Here is a 19,600-nt window from a genome sequence, read left to right as displayed (position 1 = left end):
TTATTCTCCACAGGTGGGCTGCCACTTTCTGCAACGTTCCCATTATGTAACTGCGCAACTTCCTGCTTCCTATACTTGTTAAGTCGTTACCACCCAGGTGAATTACCAGGACATCAGCGCATATCCTGTTAATAATGATTTTCCCATTCATATTACATATGGTGCCAATCATACTTTGGTTACATTGTTGCTCCTTGGTTCAAACATTATACTTGTAATACAACCATTTTCCCCTATGCCACGACCAGCCTCCTGACCCAAAATGTAATTTCCCCCCTTATATCATCTCCATATTTCATTAGGCCAAAGCTCCATACCAGCAAACGCCTCTCTAACAGCACACCATTCGCAAACCCCTCTTTATCAGCCCGCTTGTCACTCCCTTGATCTGCAAAATGTTTTCCTTTCCACCTAATGCACAGGGCGCTGAAACCATTTGCGTATTATCTGCCAGTGTGTGGCCGGTGGGCCTGCAACCTTAGCCATGGTGACCCTATGGTCTGACCATTCGGATAGGGCCCTTCCCTATGTACACCACCACCTGCTTATGCCCATCTGATGCATGAAGGTCCCTGCCGACCCATCTTTCCAGCATGAAGATCCCTGTATTAAACCAACCTTCAAGAATGAATGTCCCTGCTAAACCATCCTTCAAGAATGAAGGTCCCTGCTAAACCATCCATCAAGCATGAAGGTCCCTGCTAAACCATCCATCAAGCATGAAGGTCCCTGCTACCCCATCCTTCAAGAATGACTGTCCCTACTAAACCATCCTTCAAGAATGAAGGTCCCTGCTAAACCATCCTTCAAGCATGAATGTCCCTCATACCCCATCCTTCAAGAATGAATGTCCCTGCTAAACCATCCTTCAAGAATGAAGGTCTCTGCTAAACCATCTTTCAAGCATGAATGTCCCTCATACCCCATCCTTCAAGAATAAATGTCCCTGCTAAACCATCCTTCAAGCATGAAGGTCCCTGCAAAACCATCCTTCAAGCATGAAGGACCCTGCTAAACCATTGTTCAAGCATGAAGGTCCCTGCTAAAAGTGAGGGAGGTGCCTGAAACTCCTTGTGTTTAATCCCCTTGGTTACAGGAATGCGCCTAAAGGTGATTGGCCGGCTGGCTGTGTGATTGACAGCTAGGCTGGAATGAATGGGAGAAATGTACATAAAAGGCAAGGCTTTTTGGCTTGCAAGCCAGAGTTGACCACTGGATGAAGGAATCCGAAGGAGAACTTGGAAGAGACACCTGCTGCAACTCCTGGACCGTTGCTTTGCCTGGTGAAGCCCTGCTGCTGTGCTGAAGCTCCGAATTCGTTTCAATGAGAGAAGCCCTGCAAGGACGACTTCTCCCCTTGAGTAGGTGGGACCAATCAACTCCAAACTGAACTTGTTTGTACATCCTCTCAGAGCTGGCTGTACTTCCACTGCTGCTGCTGTTGGAACCGAAGTGCCATGGAGAGGAACACCAAATCCGGACTTCCCTGAAACGGGACTGACCAAGCCTGAGCCACCTCAACAGAGTGCTGGGCCCAGATGCAAGGAAAGTCCAGAGTGGTATCCGAGAACCACAGTGCTGATATTTGCTGTCAGACGCGAGGAGCTGAAACACTGAAGGACAGCTGAATTGAAGTTTGTCCTTTGCTGCCGCCGACCTTCCCATTGAGTGCAGGAGTCTCCAGACGTCCTCCCTCTTCTCCCCCCGACAGAGGCCCAGGAACAACAGGAACTGCAGAGCTGTACAGGAAAAGAAGTCAGCTGGAACCATTTCTTCTAACCAGAGGTACTGTAAAGTCAAAGAAAAATTACCTCTTGTTGTGTAGCCTTACTTGCTTTCAGTTGAGACCTGTCTTGGTTACCTTGCAAAGTTGCTTATAGCTTTGCCCCGCACATGCCTCCCAGCTTGTGGCCCTTCAAATGATTCTATTTTTCTTCAAACTTTTCTAACAACATTGTGCATTACTTTTTACCTGCCTGCAAAGAAGATCTTCAGCTCCCTAGAAATTGTGAAATAACCATTGGCTGTTCTGGCTCCCTTAGAGACTCTTCTTACCTTTGACTCTGTGCCTTACCTTTCCCCGGGAAAGGGTTTGTTTACTGAACATTGGAAGGTTTTAAAAGTACTTACCTGTTTATGAATTATTTATTAACCTTTGTTTTATTCCCCTATCTAACCTTTGCACCAAACTCAGTATTGCTCTAGATGTAGATTGCTCCAGTGATAAATTAATGTTCACAGTGTCATAGCTTGTTAAGTCACCTGAGGGTGTAGGAAGTGTCTGTGTGCCATCCCCTATGGGTATCATCTGATTTAGAGAAACTAAGAGTGTGTTTTGTAGTGTATTATAATTGTTACATGTTTTGCTCCCTTCTGAAGAAGGCTTATATAACTGACTGTGAAATAAATGAATAATTGTTTTATCAAGAAACCTTGAGTATAATTGTTTATTTGAATAACTGCTACTGTGAAACTCTGTGTTTACAACATTACTACTCACATTGACCCCTCTTGAGATAAGTCTGGCTGCTCAGCTACACTACCAGCCTGTGTAGTTCAGACTTATACCAAAGGTGGAGTCCCTATTGCCAGGAGGTCAGGGTTGTTGTAGAGCACCCAAAGGGTACTGCACACAAACTTGGCTAACACATTAGATGAGAGGCCCCCACTGGGCCGTTCTTAAAAAAATTCTGCCTAAAGGTGCATGGCCAAAGGGTAGCTCAAAAGTCGGCGTTCTTAAGTAAAAAGTGGCTCTGCGCCCCCCACCCCTTTCGCCATTGTGATGCTTGCTGGATCTTTTGTAAAATGTTCGTCTGACCCTACTGTAGTGGAGGTGCCTAACTCTGGCCGCGTGTCTGTGAGGCGCAACTCTTCCCGACCATGACACACAATCCCCCGTGTTACTGCCCTTAAGCCCCACACACACACACAAATAGCTCTTAACATAATTGTGTTCCTCTGTTCTACCACCAGTTAAGGTGGGGACTTTTTTCTCACCACCTCTGGCTCTGCACCAACCGCTCAGTCTCAGTCTTGCCCCACATGCCCATGCCGCGGATAACGCCAGCACTGTTCCATCTCCCCTGGTCCTTTGTATCGCTTCTGCTCTCTGCACTAGGCTAACTTGGCGACACCCCTTGCCATTGTCACTCCGGTGATCCCCGAAACCCTAATCGCCTTATGCTTAATAAGGGTCTCAGATACTCCAAAAAGCATTTCCCCATTACCGAATATGAGAAAGTTAGCTGCCGTTTCACTCGTGAACTCACGTACACTGAGTGCTGCACATGAGATCCCTGCCCAAGCATGCAATTCAAGCCCCATCCTCCCTGTGACAGAGCAGGAAAGCGCATCAATTCAGAAGGCCCTTTCACACTACTGTAATGGAACAGCCATATTCTTGTAGGATTTGCTCCTCTGACAATACAGTTGTGTTGCCCCGAAGGGAGAAACAAGTTTAAGTTACAGTATTCCCACTATTAGAGACGGCATGATCAGCGGCCAGACTTCCGTTCTTGGTTGCATCCCAATATCCCAATATCCTTCCCTTTGCCATGGCAGTTCACTAAGATTGACATCGTAGAGATACTTCCGTTCATGGTCACGTCACCATGCCGGAATGCCTGCTATTGGTTAAATAAACTGTAACCTATGAAATTGATCTTCTATATCATGCATGAAGAGACCAGCCTTCTAAGCGTGGGTTCGACATTCAAACACAGACTTAATCCATCAGCAGTGATTATTGGATACCGAGGCTTCAGCCTCATTACGCCATCTTCTCGGGTTGAGTATGTAGTCGTGGGTTGGGATTCTTCATGGTCTGTGTGGACTTGTCACAGTAGGGCTGGTTTCACAGGGTCCTCGCTGTGATTGGAAGAGGCTCCAACATGGCATTTGCCCCTTTTATACCTGGTGTCGAACAGACCCACCAAATCGCTGTTGTCCTAACCTCACACTTGGAGCCAGTGGGTCACCTTTGCTTGGGTTCTTCATGTTACTGTCCCTGGCTTAATTTTCGTGGGATTCCTTTCTTTTGTGGGCTTCCGAGTTCTGCCCCTTCCTTTCTTTGATCTGTTTCCAGGGCTACAGCCCAGGTTAACCTTGTCCCTCGCCCATTGTTGCCTCTGCCTTCTGCATCGTCACCACAATTACTGCTATTAGCTTCTCGGGGCAAAGCCCCAAGTTCCTAAGGCCATCAAATCAGTGAAAACAACAAAAAGATGTCTGCCATGAAAATGGAGTCGGGGCTCTGAGCAGAGACTCTCATATTTAAATGTCCTGTGCACATGATCGTAGCTGAAGAGGAAAGATGAGGCATACCTCAGTTTGAGGGTGCAGGTAAAGAGGAGACCAGCGCATGGGGAATTAAGCTGTGGAAGCAGCAGTGCCGTAGGTGAAAATAGTGCTGAACTTACTCAGATTGAAAGGAAAATCCAATGTTTTGGGCAAGCTGATTGGCTGGCACCCACCAAGTGTGTGAATAAGCTAGAAGTTAGGGTGGGTTTAAATGCCCTTAATACTTTTAATAGTAGAGATCAGATTGCACAGAAATAATTGACAAAAACATTGGAAATATCCAACACAGTTTTAGAGCCTGCAGTCTTGTTTCGGTGGTCCTTTACAAGGTCTGCCAGAACCCTGGCACCTCCTGCAGAGCACACCCATGTTCCCAAAACCTCCCCCATATGGCCAATGTGCCCTCAGTGTGATTGCCACATTCCAGCATGACATACATGATGACAATGCGTGTCTCCAAATACCAGGCTCGCACCACCTCGAGGGATGCTTTGTCACTGCTGCTCTCATTCTACAATACGAAAAATAAAAAGGGGCCATTCCATGGTTGAGGCTAAGCTGTCAACCAATAGTTTGGACGAGGGCTGCACAGACAAGGACTGTTGGTGACCTTGGCCTAGCGTCACTAGAGAGAAGCCATAAATACATCCGGTTCAGTGCCCTGTGTTAGGCATAATCCTGTGCAGTGCCCTTAGGGACCACTACACACAATTAAGACCACAGGTGGCAATACAAGTTTTACCTTTGGTACAAGCCTGTACTACTATGTCAGAGTGGTAGCAGTGGCGGAGCAGCCAGGCTTATCTCAAGAGAATATGAGCAGTAGCAGAGATTAAACAAAGGGACCACAATTACTGTTTGTTTGTTTGTTTATTTATTTATATTGCGCAACTGACCCGGAGATAATTGGGCGCTAAAGGATAGCAATGGTTACAGGCATACTGTGACTCAAGCAAGCACTGACTCAAGGTTTCAGGTAAAAAATATAAGTACATTTATTTTTAAACCATTCTTTATAAACACAACACTTCTATTAAACTCAAATAAAAACCACACGTTAAATATACTACAACTAACCAATTCACTTTGTACAGTAAGTCTGAAGGTAAGTACCCTGTGTTTGAATGAACCGGTGTTATGAACAAAACACGTTACCGCAAATACGATTGCGATCACTTTTTGACTGTTCGGTCTACTAAATAAGCGCGTATCCGTGACATGAAATGCTACCGGGGCAAAAACACACTTAGCACCTAAGATACCCAGAAGGAGTTGGGGGCAAAAATCACAGGCAATATTTTGGTTAGGCAGGCAGAATCAAGAAACACTCAGAGACAGGAGTTAAAAAGTCAAAGGGCCGGAGCCAGGGTCGAAAGACACCGGGGCCTGTTGCCGAAGATCACACAGTCAGACAGTTCACGATTCAACGTAGCCAAAAGTACTTCGATATTGTCAATGTTCGGAAGGAAAAGTTATAAGAAGGAGGGAAGACAAGGGCAAGCCTTGGAAAATGAAGAAAAGGGATTCACCCAGTTTCCTCAAGTAGAACACAGTACCTTGTTCCAATGGTGCAGCTGGTGCCCTGGCAGTTGTTCCTGTTGGTTTCCCGCAGACCCACGATTCCTGGAGCTTCGTTGTGAAGGAGGACATCTGAAGGGGGTCTGCACCACACAGCGATGAAGCAGGCAGCAGCGACGAGAAATAAAAGGTGCGCTCCTTAAAAACAGGAGAGGCTCTTCAGGTGGCTATCCGGACGACTACAGCAGCGTGCAGCGATTTTGACCAAGGAAGAGGATCCTCTGGCTGTAGAAGATGAGCTGGTTATCCCCACCAAGCATAAGGGAAGAAGACTCCGGACTGGATCTTCTCTAAATCGTTGAAGGGAAGATAGCTCAGGACTGCAGCAGGGCTTCACCAGGACGGGGTAGTTGCAGCAGCCGTCGTTCTCTCCACTTCTCTTTGGTTCCTTGTAGTTCCAGTGGTGACTCTCTGACTTCTAGCCCAAGAGACCTGCCTTTTATGCGAAAAAACCCCATTCACACAGCCTGGCTGTCAATCACCCAGCAGGGGGGTTGTCCAACCCGGACAACTACCCTGGCCAATCATGACAAAGTGCAACTTGGGTTTCCTAGGATACCCTGTGCAGGGGGTGACTACACCCCTCCCTCACATTCAGCTCACCTAGACACCCAGGTGCCTTGAGGAGGGCTTCTGAGCAGAAGCCCGCCAAAAAACAGTGAACAAAGAAGGCACACCTAGTTTGCCGCGCAAAGTAAAATACAAGAAGGACTTTAACAAAAAGAAATGGTGAATAAACCCAACCGGAGCCAAAAGAAAGACCATTTGGTCAAGCGTTTTATGTTCAAGGCTAATATAATAGCCAAGAACAGTACCACGTTTATCTAATATAATCGCGGTACAAAAGATAGGGTGGATACCACTGCCACCAACCAAGTCTAAATGTTAAAAGAGCAAAACAATTCTCTAGGAGGTACAGATACAAAGGGATACAAATTAACCCTCTCCAGCACTCCATGGAAGATGAGGTGTACTGGATCTGTGGTAGATTGACTAAGTAAAGTTAATGGTAACTTTACTCTTTTCTGGGGGAAGGTAGTCGCCTCAGAAATGGAGTCGAGGGAAGTCTCAAAGACAACACTGTGCCACGGCACTGAAGATGCTGTGTGACACACAAAAAGGAGAGGGCTACTGAAGTGGTGTACTTCAGAGTCCATAATCACAAAAACAGGTAGAAACACATAGCAAAACATAGGTAAGAGTCGCGCAAAGCTCTAACTCTTACCAAGTGGAAAAAAATTCATTTCAGAAGTCCAGCAACGCTGCTGGGGGACTTACTAGCTTAGGGAAATCAGCCATAGATGAGAATTCTCCCTAACACTCCCTCCCCCCACTACTAAGGGACAGAAGGATTTAATCCACTCCTGGATGGACCTCATACCTCTAGTCGGTTACAAACATCCTAGAGAGACCATCAGCATTTTGGTGGTGACTTCCTGCTCTGTGCTCAATGGAAAAATCAAATCCTTGTAGACAGATTGACCATCTGAGTAATTTTGGGTTTTTCCCCTTTCATTTGCATTAGCCATTTCAAGGGTTGGTGGCCAGTCTGAATGGTGAAGATAGATCCATACAAGTATGGTCTAAACATCTTCAGTGCCCATACAATAGCAAAGCATTCTCTTTCTGTTGCTGCCCACCTTGTCTCAGGATCCTTTAACTTCCTGCTGATGAAACAAATGGGGTGTTCCCGAACTTTCTCATCCAGTTGACTAAGGACTGCACCTATACCTACATTAGAAGCATCAGTTTGTACAATGAATGGTTGGTGATAGTCAGGAGCTCTTAGGACCGGAGCTTGACAAAGGGCTTTCTTTAGACCTTCAAAGGCTTGATTGCACTCCTCATTCCACATGACCTTTTTAGGAAATTTGGGAGAGGAGATGACATTCAAGGGAGAAGCTATGGTCCCATAGTTCTCTATGAAGTTCCTATAATACCCATTGAGACCTAGGAAGGCTCTCACTTGGGTTTGAGTAGTAGGGGTGGCCCCGTTTTGTACAGCTTGTACTTTGCTAGTCAATGGCTTTATTTCACCTCCTCCTACCTCATGTCCATGGTAGACCACTGAACTCTGACCAATTTGACATTTGCTTGCCTTGATGGTCAGATGGGCCTGTTCAAGAGCCTGCAATACATAATCTAGGTGTTCAACATGTTCTTTCCATGTAGGGCTGAACACTGCAATGTCATCTAAGTATGCCATGCAGATGTCCCCCATGCCATTCGGAACTTGATTGACCATTCTCTGAAATGTAGCAGGAGCATTCTTTAATCCAAAAGGCATTACCTTGAATTGTTAGAGGCCAGCTGGTGTGGAGAATGCAGTTTCCTCCTTGGCATGGTCTGTCAGGCCTATTTCCCAATAGCTTGACATTAGGTCAAATGTGCTGAGGTACTTGGCTGCACCAAGTTTGTCCACCAGCTCATCTGTCCTAGGCAAAGGATGGGCATCAGTCGTGGTGACTGCATTTAGAGCTCTATAGTCCATGCAGAATCTCAACTCCTTGGATCCTGCCTTTGGTACAAGCACAACTGGGCTAGACCATGGGCTAGTAGAGGGTTCTCTTACCCCGAGTTCAAGCATCTTGTTGACCTCATTCCTTATGTGGGATCTGATATTGTCTGACATTCTGTACCCGCTGCTTTTGACAGGCAAACAGTCACCAGTGTGTATGTCATGTTGGCCCCAAGGGGTCAAGCCTGGTGAAAGTGAGAACAGGGAGGCAAACTGATTCAACAGTAACTTGCACTCATCCTGTTGGTCAGATGTGAGACTGGAAGAGAGATTAACTCCTTCCACTTGCTCATCTAAAGGTAAGCCTCTGAGGAGGTCAGGCAGAGGTTCACTCTCCTCCTCCTCCTGAGCTGAAGCTAGAAGCAAAGCTCCTATGTCAGATCTAGAGACATAAGCCTTTAAACGGTTGGTGTGAAAAACTCTGGGAGCCTCCTTAGGATTGCCTAAGTCCACCAGATAGTTCACCTCTCCAAGTTTACCCACAACCTTGAAGGGTCCTATCCATTTGTCCTGCAAGGCCCTGTGCCTTGTGGGGACCATAACAAGAACAAACTGGTCTTGAGTAAACTCAACCATGTTAGCCTTCTGGTCATGCCAATGTTTGACCAGAGCTGGACCTGCCCTCAAGTTATCACTTGCCTCTGCCATCATGTGTGACTTTCTCCTCCGGAGACCTATCACATAGCCAGTCACTCTGACTGGCTTTGGGGAAGGAGCACTCTCCAACCCCTCCTTAATCAGGGCCAATGGACCTCTGACTGCATGGCCATAGAGAAGTTTGAAGGGACTGAATCCTACTCCCTCCTGAGGGACTTCTCTATATGCAAAGAGAAGGCATGGCAGTACAAGGTCCCACTTTCTTCTAAGGGGTTCTTCTACAGCACCTATCATGCTCTTCATAGTTCTGTTAAACCTCTCTACCAGTCCATTGGTTTGGGGTGGTAGGCAGTTGAGAACTTGTAGGTGACTCCACAGGTTTCCCACATCGTTAGCATGTAGTGGGACATAGAATTTGATCCCCTGTCGGATATCACCTCCTTAGGAAAACCTATTCTGGTAAAAAGTAGGGCCTTAGCCACAGCCGGAGCCGTAACAGTCCTCATGGGTATGGCTTCAGGAAATCTAGTGGCATGGTCCACTACAACCAGGATAAACCTGTTGCCTGAAGTTGTGGGAGGGTCAAGAGGACCAACAATGTCAATCCCAACCCTCTCAAAAGGAAGGGAGTGCCTCTCCCACCACTGGGCGTGGGGGGTACTAAGGGTGCCACATTCTTGGATCCACTCTTGCCAGAGGTTTGGCAAGAGTGGCAGCTTCTGCAGAATTTGTCTACTTCTGTACCCATCTTAGGCCAGTAGAAGTGCAGAGATAGCCTTTCTTTGGTCTTCTTAAAACTTAAGTGACCAGCCAAAGGTACCTCATGGGCTAACTGCAGAAACTGGAGTCGTTCACTAGAGGTACTACAAGTTTTTTGAAGTCTCCAGGGGTTGACTCAGTTGGCTCACTGTAGAAGAGGCCATCTTCCCAGTGCAACCTATACTTCCCAGGCTCAGTCCCATTGAGCCGAGAAGCTGTCTGTTGGCGAAGACCTTCCAAGGTAGGACACTCTCTTTGTCCCTTACTGAAATCTTCTCTGTTGGGTCCACCTTGTGCCAGTAAAGACTGCAGCTCAGGATGGTCAAAAGGGTCATGATCTCCTACCAAGGTAAAATCCTCTTCTAGATCTGATGCCTCAGTATCTAGTTTGACCATACAGGGTTGAACCTCACACTCAGCCTCAGCTGGTGTGGGAGTCACAGGTGTGACTTTGGACAGTCTCGGAGATGTCCTTCCGGGCACAGGAGTGCTTGCTGTTTTCTTGCTGGCAGACTCAGGTTTCCCCTTTGTCTTTTCTTGCCCTGCAATGGCAGTAAGTAAGTCCTGTGCACTTGGGGTGATAGCTTCCTCTATCATGTCCCCAGGAGAGCCTCTTAAGGTCCTCTCCCTTGCAGACCTTGTGAGCTCCTGCTTCCTTCTGCTGGGGGGACTGGGGGTGCTGGACACAATTCCAATTGTTTTAAGGTCAATACCCAACAGGACCCTCCCAGCTACGTTATTCTGCACACTTACAGGTATTCTGACATTCATGTCATTACACTGGATGAGAGCTGGTAACTGGGGAACCATTTGCACAGGGCCTCCAGCTGACTTGGTTAAGTGTTTGGGTGCCTTAGCAACATCCTCCACTTTGAAAAAAACATTAAACAACCACAGTTCTGCTGGCTCCAGTGTCTCTGATGGCAAGTGTTTCCTGACCATTCACAAGAACACTATCTTTATAATACTCTTTAGTATTATCTGGGATTAAGTTATAGACATCCAAGTTCTGTTGTTCCCAAAGACCCAAGGACACTAAAGAAACACTAGCCGAGACTCTCATGGGCTCATCAGCTAGTAGCTGAACGTTTCCACTGGTCATAGGTACTTCATCCACCTGGGAGAAGGCTAACGAGACAGTGTTGATCACTGAAGGTTTACCCTTACACTTGGGATCTCCTTTCACATGGCCAGGCAACCCACAAACAAAGCATTTCCCAAATGCTCTCTGGAATGGGGGTTTGCCCTGGCCTCCATCTGGTGTGGAACCAGGTGGTACACTAGCCTGATTCAGTTTACCTTGTGGCTTACCCTGGTTATGTTTGGGGCCCTCTTTTGGATTGGAATTATTGGAATTCTCTTTGTTGTCTTTCTTTGGCTGCTTCCCCTCATCCTTCTTCTGAGTAGCCCCAGAATCCTTGTGAGTGGCCCTGTTGGTAACCCACAAGTCAGCAGCCTTAGCTAGCTTCTTAGGATATATCTCCTTTGAATCAGCCACATGCTGTTTAAGCTCAGGAGAGCAGACATCAAAAATAGACTCCAACATTACAAGATTCCTCAAGCCTTCTTAAGTGTCCACTTTCCGTTAACCCAACCATCTAACTTTTTCAAACATTCACACACCCAGTTAGCCCAAGTGGTACCATCATGCTTTTTGAGGGTTCTAAACCTCTAAAGTTACCGGGAAGGGGTCTTTTCACACACTCATAATCCTGTTTATACTCCTCCCCCAACTCCATTACAGCATCACTTGCAACAGGGGAAAGCCTAGAGAAAAGCCAAGGAATCAACTGATTCCCTGAGATACCTTGAATCCCATGATTGTACTCAAACATTGCTAACCAATCCAAAATATAAGTTTAGTCTCATACATACCAATCATTTCCTTTGGGATACGGGGTCTCTTAGGACCAGAAGACCTAGAAGACTCTGGGAGAGAAGCATTTTCTAGAGACAGTTTCTTCATTTCTAGTTCATGGTTCAGCTCCATTTCTCTGAGCCTTAACTCTTGATATTTCATGGCAGTTTGTGCATCAATACGTTTCACTTCCAATTCAAGTCTCATTTTCTCAAGTGCAATAAATTCAGGAGTAAGTGGACCTGTGGTGGACCCTGTGGACAGAGGTTGTGCATTCTGAGCAGGCAAGGGAGTTGCAGGGTTTCCTAGCAAGGACTCATCTACTTCTTCACAATTAACAGTCTCAGAATCGGAAACATCAAAATCCACATTTGCTGGAGTGGTAGGTCCTACTGACCCACTTTCCAGACTTTTTCCCATTAACTTTGCAACCAGTTCAGATTTCTTTCCTTTTCCAGAGATATTCTTATCCCTACACATGGTTCTCAGAACCTCAGCAGTATAGAGTAAAAGACTCTCTTCAGTGTAGTTTTCCATATTTGACATGATTTCTTAGTTAAATAGAATTAGTGGTGTTAGCCTTGTGGTTAGTTGAGCCCAAGCAATAGCAGCACTCCAAGTGTAATCACTCTACTTACAAATCCTCACCGCTGTTCACCAGTGTTAGGCAGAATCCTATGCAGTGCCCTTAGGGACCACTACACACAATTAAGACCACAGGTGGCAATACAAGTTTTACCTTTGGTACAAGCCTGTACTACTATGTCAGAGTGGTAGCAGTGGCGGAGCAACCAGGCTTATCTCAAGAGTATATGAGCAGTAGCAGAGATTACACAAAGGGACCACAATTACTGTGACTCAAGCAAACACTGACTCAAGGTTTCAGGTAAAAAATATAAGTACATTTATTTTTAAATCATTCGTTATAAATACAGCACTTCTATTAAACTCAAATAAAAACCACACGTTAAATATACTACAACTAACCAATTCACTTTGTACAGTAAGTCTCAAGGTAAGCACCCTGTGTTTGAATGAAACGGTGTTACGAACAAAACACGTTACCGCGAATGCGATTGCGATCACTTTTTGACTGCTCGGTCTACTAAATAAGCGCGTATCCGTGACATGAAATGCTACCGGGGCCAAAACACACTTAGCACCTAAGATACCCAGAGGGAGTTGGGGGCAAAAATCACAGGCAATATTTTGGTTAGGCAGGCAGAATCAAGAAACACTCAGAGACAGGAGTTCAAAAGTCAAAGGGCTGGAGCCAGGGTCGAAAGACACCGGGGCCTGTTGCCGAAGATCACACAGTTAGACAGTTCACGATTCAACGTAGCCAAAAGTACTTCGATATTGTCAATGTTCGGAAGCAAAAGTTATAAGAAGGAGGGAAGACAAGGGCAAGCCTTGGAAAATGAAGAAAAGGGATTCACCCAGTTTCCTCAAGTAGAACACAGTACCTTGTTCCAATGGTGCAGCTGGTGCCCTGGTAGTTGTTCCTGGCAGTTTTTCCTGTTGGTTTCCCGCAGACCCACGATTCCTTGAGCTTCGTTGTGAAGGAGGACATCTGAAGGGGGTCTGCACCACACAGGGATGAAGCCGGCAGCAGCAACGAGGAATAAAAGGTGTGCTCCTTAAAAACAGGAGAGGCTCTTCAGGTGGCTATCCGGACCACTACAGCAGCGTGCAGCAATTTTGACCAGGGAAGAGTATCCTCTGGCTGTTGAAGATGAGCTGTTTATCCCCACCAAGCTCAAGGGAAGAAGACTCCGGACTGGATCTTCTTTAAGTCGTTTAAGGGAAGATAGCTCAGGGCTGCAGCAGGGCTTCACCGGGATGGGGTAGTTGCAGCAGCCGTTGTTCTCTCCCCTTCTCTTCGGTTCCTTGTAGTTCCAGTGGTGACTCTCTGACTTCTAGCCCAAGAGACCTGCCTTTTATGCGAAAAAAACCCGTTCACACAGCTTGGCTGTCAGTCACCCAGCAGGTGGGTTGCCCAGCCTGGACAACTACCCTGGCCAATCATGACAAAGTATGACTTGGGTTTCCTAGGATACCCTGTGCAGGGGGTGACTAAACCCCTCTCTCACATTCAGCTCACCTAGACACCCAGGCGCCTTGAGGAGGGCTTCTGAGCAGAAGCCCGCCAAAAGACAGTGAACAAAGAAGGCGAACCTAGTTTGCAGCGCAAAGTAAAACACAAGAAGGACTTTAACAAAAAGAAATGGCGAATAAACCCAACCGGAGCCAAAAGAAAGACGATTCGGTCAAACGGGTTTATGTTGGAGGCTAATATAATAGCCAAGAACAGTACCACGTTTATCTAATATAATTGCGGTAGAAAAGTTTGGGTAGATACCACTGCCACCAGCCAGGTCTAAATGTTAAAAGAGTGAAACAATGCCTTAGGAGGTACAGATACAAAGGGATACGAATTAACGCTTTCCAGCACTCCATGGAAGATGGGGTGTACTGGATCTGTGGTAGATTAACTAAGTAAAGTTAATGTTATCTTTACCCTTTTCTGGGGGATGGTAGTCGCCTCAGAAATGGAGTCAAGGGAAGTCTCAAAGACAACCCTGTGCCATGGCACTGAAGGTGCTGTGTGACACACAAAAAGGAGAGGGCTACTGAAGTGGTGTCCATAATCACAAGCAAAGCTGCTAGGGGACTCACTAGGTGAGGGAAATTAGCCAGAGATGAGAATTCTCCCTAACACCCTGTTCCCGGCGCTCTTGGCTCTGTAATTAGTTTTCATCCAAAAAAGTCAAATGTGGTCAAAAATCAATTGCAACCCTTCAAATAATCTATTGAATGTGTCTTCAATTAATGTAAGACAGCAGCCTACACGTGTTTCAACCAATAAGGTACTCCTCAGGGCTGTTACAATGTTGTCAGAGATTGATACTGTGATATAAGAAAAACAGTCAAATACTGACAATTTACTTTTTGGATGAATACTAATTATAGAGCCTAGAGTGTCAGGTACAGGGGACTGAACCCGGGTGTTTAACTCATTCTACACTAACCATAAAACAGACCCGCTCTTTCAAGATATCTGGGTTGCTTCTCTGGTCTCGCTGATGTTAGCAACAGCTGGGGTGGCTCTATTAAATGAGTTCTTGACAATTCGACTCTCGTTCATAGTGAAAGGGACAGAGTCAGAGAGTCAGAGGGCCTCATCAAGAGTGTTGCGGTGCCACCTCAAATAATATTGCCAAACTGAATTTTGGTTTCTGTCGCATGGTAAGAGTGCAGGAAGGAGACGTGGCCACATGACTCAAAGTCATGCAGGCTCTTTCTTTATTCCCCATTTTGGAGGTCCATAGGGCTCTATGGGGAAATGCCATATTACTGCATTCAGTATTACTGTGTGCTGTATTATCACATCTGGAGATGCTCCTCTGTGAAGGAAGCGGGTGCTCCTAAAGAGTTATACGTATGAGACTCAGAATTCGGCAGTGCTATATAAGTGGCGGTAAAACCGTTACTGCCACTTTTTTACTGACTCTGAATGAGAACCATAGAGTGAGACAGAGAGAGTCAGGGAGCATAGCGAGAGACAGAGAGGGAGATACAGAGAGGGAGATCCAGAGAGAGTGAGCCTGAGACAGCGAGAGGGTTAGAGTGAGAGAGGAAGAGACAGAGAGAGAGAGAGAGAGAGAGAGAGACAAAGAGAGAGAGAGAGAGAGAGAGAGAGAGAGAGAGAGAGAGAGAGAAAAAGAGAGAGAGAGAGATTGGCATATGGTATGCTGGGTAGAGCTAGTTCTTCATTATTTCCAGCCACTTGCCTTCCTTGTTTTATACAGTAACCCTTCCATGAGCATCTAGTGCACTCCGTCATCCAGTAGTCTCCTCCATCACTCATGAGAACCCCAAATAGTCAGCAGTCTCATTAATTGCTCACCAGCCCCCTTTTTTAGCCATTTGTTTTACTGATTCACTCAGTAGTCCCCTGTAAGCCAACAGTTGCCCCGACACCCGGTATGTGTTGCATGCTATGATGTTACAATGCCCCAATAATTCCAAGGACTGTAGGTATTTTATATTTACTGGTGACGACATTTGTCTCAAGCAGAGGCTTGGCAGTCCAGACTTGATTCAGGTTCTGTACAACAGACGTATAAGACAAAGAACAGTTGACCAATGATCTGGTGTTGTAGGGGCTGGTGAATATCCTATACAAGGGACATATGCAGAGTAAGACACCTTCTCAGATGTTGAAGAGAGGTGGAAGGAGTTGGTGCTAGGTGCAGTGGAAGGTGCAAGACATAGAGAGGGGGAGTTATGATGAGCAATTGACTTGATGACTTTTTTTAAAAAGAGTTGAGCACAAGACATCAAAGAACCATCCATTGAGAAATGCAGCGAGGCAGTGGGTGATCCTAAGTGAGAGGTTATGGGAGAATGAGGGGAAAGGAGAGGAACATGTGGGTGTCAACCACCAGAAGGTGGTAGGAGAACCCAAATGAGAAGATACGTTTTCCAAGAGAGAACATACAGAGGGTGAAGAACAGAGAGCCTAGGACCAAGCTTTGCGGGACGACTACTGTGGGAATTTTAGAATCAGGGCTGCCAATAGTCAAAGAAAAGGACAGAAATATGGGAGTCCGTCGTGAGAGTGTGTCCCCAAATTTCGAGAGGGTTTGCAGGAGAGGGGGGTGGTCAACTCCATCAAAGTACGCAGATAGGCCCAGGAAAATGATGATGTAGGAGAGCGTGGAGAGGTGCGAAGTAAAGAGGAGGTCACGACGTGCGTCAGAACTGTCTCAATGGAAAGACGACTGAGGTAACCGGATTAAATAGGGTTGTAGAGATCATTAGTTTCAAGGTAGTAAGTAATCCTACTCAAGACTACCCGTTTCAGGAGAAGCGGAGCAAGAGAGAAGCGGCCCAAGAGTTGGCTGAACAGTTAGAGTCAGCAGAGCACCTCTCAGGAGGAGTAGTACTGCAGTTAACTTGAATCATGTAGTAAAGTCTTAAGCACTTAGGGAGAGGTTGAAGAGTGATGGGAGATATGAGCAGATCACTTGGGCAAGCACTTTGGTGGCTTGGGGTTAAAGGATCCAGTCACATTGGGCTAGCTGTGTTGAGAATGGAAGACCGTTCAATAGGTGAGGTGTGGCGGAGAAGCAACTGCAGGAGGAGGTGGTGGGGGTGGGGAGGGCAGGAAGTCGATGTAGGAGTTAAGGAGAGAAAGTTAAATAGGGTGTCCTGGATTTAAGAGGATAGGCATATTAGTTTGTGGTAGGATGATATTGCTGTAGGATAGGGGGCACTCTGTCCTGGAGTGTAAAAGCTATTTTCAGAGAGTTAGAGTGGTGAGTGGAAAGAAAGTGGGTAAACTAGTTTGATTTAGCAGAGTATACATTAGAGGTGAGATCAAGGAGGGCCTTTGCTGTACGGAGTGTGGGGTGCATAATTTATTCAGCAGCAAATGTATAGCTGCATAGTGTTTTTGAATTCACAGTTCTCATGGGTTACCCATGGTCGGGGGTGGAGGGTGAGAAGATACGAGAAGGGTAGTGGTTCTAAGAGGTAGAGCGCAAAGTAGGTGAAGTTCAATGGATGGGGGCATGGGAGGAAGAGAGAGCTTGGAGGTAGGATCACTCGGTTAATTGTGGTTTTGTTGCCTTCAGTTAACTCATTATAGTCCAAAGGGCTGTAGCCTCATCTAATATCCGAGCCAGTCCACCATCCTTTCCTCATACCAACACCCTGGAGCCCCGTTTGTTTGTTCTTGTTCTTTTCCTAATGCCATCATCATGATCTCCCTCATGGAAAGCTAGGATGGTGCACCATAATGAGGAGGTAGTGCAAGGCTCGAATGCACCTCCTTTTCCTTTATACAACATAGTGATTACTTACTTCTAACCCTGGCAAAAATAAAATCAATGTACGCTAGGTGAATCTCATATTTTAGGCTGGATGATGGGGGTTGGGACGTCCATGGGGGCTGGGTGCCACCACCCTCTCTGTAACATAGGACAAGAAGAAAACAGAAGATTCCCCATGCTGGCAAGCCCATCACCAGGATAGGCCTTCGCAATGATCTCAATGAACACTAAGGCACCCCAAGACAGGACAAGAAAGAATCGCAGGCGGGTAAATACCAAATACCACATTAAGAGATTTCAGAAGCCTGCATGTTCAAGAAGTGGCAACACCAAAAGGTTATAGGCAAAGGCATCAAGTGGGATCAGCCAGTGGTTCTGTTCACAGAAGGCACAAAGAACAGTTAGCTATTTCCTGACCTAAGTATCTGGGAATAAAGTGGTCACATCGTGGAAAAGATGGAAGTGGGAGACATGACATTTCAGGATTTTGAGGAGTCAATCCTCACCCGGCCTGCTCTGCTGTGGCTGCCCGGGACCTTTCTTCACCCGTTCTGCTTGACGGGGTAGCGTAGGACTTCACCCACCTCTCTCTTCACCTGGGCTGCTTGACAGGGTAGCCAAGAACTTTCCTTCTCCGCTCTGCCCTGCTGTGTGGAGCTGGCTTCACTGTTCCACTATGCCTCTTTCCACTACTCCTTCACCTCCCGGGCTGCCTGGCATACGTGGCCTCGGCCGACTTTTCTTCAAGGCCTGCATAACCCGCCATGAGGTGGGCTGACAGGGGGGTCAGCCAATTCGGGCCGCCCCATACACATGATCAACACTGGACGACTCTTGATTCTTTGCCCCGGGCAGCACCATGCAAGCTGCTCGGGGCCTCCAAAGATAAGTCCGTTCAAAACTGAACCCTGTGCGAACCAACACTGCCACGGCCCCATGTGTACCTTGGCCCAAGGTAGGTGAGCCAGCTCATGCCACACTCTCGGCCTGACTCCACGCTCTCTTCCTTCTCCTTCCCTCTTTTCTCCTATCACTCTCTCTCTCTTCTCTTCCAACCGTTATCTCTAAAAGTTGTTCTTTTTTAATGTCTGGTTCCCTGCTCAGTACGTTCTCGGCAGGGGAGCTTGGTCTTTTTTTTCTTTCTTTTCTTCACATCCCATTGAGCCCCACGATGGGCTGAATAGATCAGGCTCGGTAAGTACATACACGCCAAATATAATACACACACTAAATAAAGTATTTTATTTGCACACCCTGCTATCTGTGTCTTTATATCTAGGTTTGGCTTAGGGGACATGCATGCAGCCCTCCCTAGACGGGTACTATTGTTGCCATAAGCTATAATCAGGATTACTAGAAGGTTTTGGTGTCTGCTGCATAAGAATAATTGGGTTTAGGAAGGCTCATATGGACACCCTGCTTGTTTCCATTTTTTACAGTCCAGTACCACTAAAATCCAGATATTCATATTCTTTTCTATCACTGTTGTATTTTTTATGCGGATGTCTCTAAGTAATTTAAATTCCTAAATAAAAAATACAAACACAATTATCTGACCTACTATTGAGAGGTGAAAAGCATGTTCCATCAGCAAGGGAGCGCACCACACTAATTTTAATGGCGCGCAATGGCCATTTAGGCATCACCTTTTCAGCAGAGGGGCTCTGTGAACAGTACTGGTATCCAGCAAAAGATGGCAATGTTGAGTGACAAATCATCAGATGCGCTACTTGTCATGGGGAGGGGGGGACAAGTGACTGGCCATGTATATCCCACTCATGACCAAAAAGCAATGACTGAATAGGTGTCAGATACAGATGTTGCTGGCGACTATTGTATTCAAAACACCCATATGCAGGCTCAGCTTCAAGAGTGGACGCAAGCAGCCGAGAGAGCCTGGACCTCCGGTGGGTGCCTGCAATGAAAATACCTCTGTCGCCAAAAAAATAATAAAGGGAAACCAACGCCACAGACTCCTCTTTACTTAACTGTGAGAGGAAGTTCACAGGATCTGGAATGAGACCAACAATCTGGCTTCAGGACTTTACAGTGAGCTTCATATATATAGTTTGTCCTGCTTCCTTTGCTACTGTGGCATGACCTTCACAAATGTTATCCTGTTTCTCATTGATGAAAGGTACACATTATCCA

The 19,600-nt window shown here is 46.4% G+C and overlaps 1 protein-coding gene across 1 annotated transcript in view; it reads right to left on the bottom strand.

Annotated features, from left to right (window-relative positions):
* LOC138473430 (deleted in malignant brain tumors 1 protein-like) overlaps window positions 1-19,600 on the bottom strand; it is a 650,575-nt gene that overhangs the window by 160,830 nt on the left and 470,145 nt on the right. The gene's annotated exons all lie outside the window — the stretch shown is intronic.

This window comes from Ambystoma mexicanum, chromosome 8 (assembly GCF_040938575.1).
Source record: "Ambystoma mexicanum isolate Mex_15411 chromosome 8, UKY_AmexF1_1, whole genome shotgun sequence".
Taxonomy (NCBI): domain Eukaryota; kingdom Metazoa; phylum Chordata; class Amphibia; order Caudata; family Ambystomatidae; genus Ambystoma; species Ambystoma mexicanum.
The sequence above is the reverse complement of the archived record's forward strand: the minus strand, read 5'-3'. Positions and strand labels throughout refer to the sequence as shown.